The sequence below is a fragment of the Morone saxatilis genome, unplaced genomic scaffold (assembly GCF_004916995.1).
Source record: "Morone saxatilis isolate NCDOM2014 unplaced genomic scaffold, NCSU_SB_2.0 Contig19, whole genome shotgun sequence".
Classification (NCBI taxonomy): domain Eukaryota; kingdom Metazoa; phylum Chordata; class Actinopteri; family Moronidae; genus Morone; species Morone saxatilis.
In genome coordinates, this window is record NW_023339751.1 from 21234612 (window position 1) to 21236103 (window position 1492).

Here is a 1492-nt window from a genome sequence, read left to right on the forward strand (position 1 = left end):
CAGATTCATCTGGTTCCCAGGCTAACAATTTATAGCATATGGTTCCAGTCAAAATGTTTTTATATTGTGATACCAGTAGGTTCTTACTTTTAGCGTCAGCATGTTTTTCACAGTGATATAATTAATTATTCAAAAAAACTCTTGACATATGGCACCTTTTAAAGAAGGTCTGATGCGGTTAGACCTGCCTGGTTTCCCCCCAACACTTACTGTTGGATCAATTGTTCCCCTGAATGAGACATCCTGACTTTCCACAGTCTGAGCTCATGTTGCTGCTATAGACGGACGACATACGATATCCCCCACTCGCTGCTGCAGCCGACCACCACACGACTGTAGAAATCACTGGGAAGACAGCAGCACTTCCTCACAGACCTGACCAAGGCCTGGAGCTTTATGCACAGTCAGCAAGAGGCCAATCTTCCCTTCAGCTCATCTTCCACCTCAGTCAACCTCTCAGACTGCCTCTGCGCTCACACATATACATTTATTCTTCCAGACCTTTCTCTCTTTAAATTTTCCTTCTCCCCTGCAGCTTTTTGGAAGACTGCTGTCAGTTTGTCTGCTAATAGTTTTGGTCTTTATGAAGTGGATAGTTTGTAACTGGAGCAGGAAGCAAATTCTTCAACACGACCAGTACCTCAGAGGAAACCAGCAGAGCAGATGCAAAATGAAGCACTTTGCATGAAAGCAGGTTTTCTTCAAGCTAGAAGGAGATTTACGTTGAAGCCTTTAAAACGTGAAAACACTCACTGTAGTCACAGAGGTGGCAAGTAAGTGCATTAGAGGCAACTGGAAGAACAGTAAACGGCTTATAGTGTCCAAGAAATTGTATAGAAATAAAGTATATACAGCAAAATCTCTGTTAACCTAAATCTAAATACATGCTAATGAGTCTGATTTTAAATGAATATGCCGATTTATTTGCAGTTGCTTTGCAAATGTTGCGGCACCCTTTGCTTGTAAAAAGGTCACAGAAAGCGAAGATGTAAATGGTGCAGCATCTTGGATTTGACTTTTGCCTTAATAAAGACCAAACATGTTCAAATAAGATCCCGGTTGAAGGAAGAAAGGACTTTTTCCTTTATGATCAGATGTATAGTCACTACTAAACTAAACCTAAACTTCCTACACAGTGAATTGCACAGCTATAGTTTGCTGCAACACTAGCAGACAGACATTCAGTAATTGTTCAGTTAAAGGTTAAAATGAGCAATCGAGCTCCTTTAATGCAGTGTGACGATCAATGCCTTGTTTCCCGTTTTTTCAATTTTAACTGTAACGCTCATAATGGAGGTCACATAGGTGAAAATCCTTGTTTTACTTCACATCTATCACACAGATTACACTTGAAGATGTCTTATATCAGATTTTTGGCTCCTTAAGTGTTATGAGAAGCTTACTGGGGTCTTTATTTGCTCATTTTAGTCTCGGTCAGAAGTTGTAATATGAATACACCAATACACAGGCAGGGACATGGAAGACATAACGC

General features: G+C 40.3%; 1 protein-coding gene across 2 annotated transcripts in view; it reads left to right on the top strand.

Annotated features, from left to right (window-relative positions):
* atrnl1a (attractin-like 1a) overlaps positions 1–1492 on the top strand; it is a gene marked incomplete in the record, with an annotated part of 267240 nt that overhangs the window by 252776 nt on the left and 12972 nt on the right.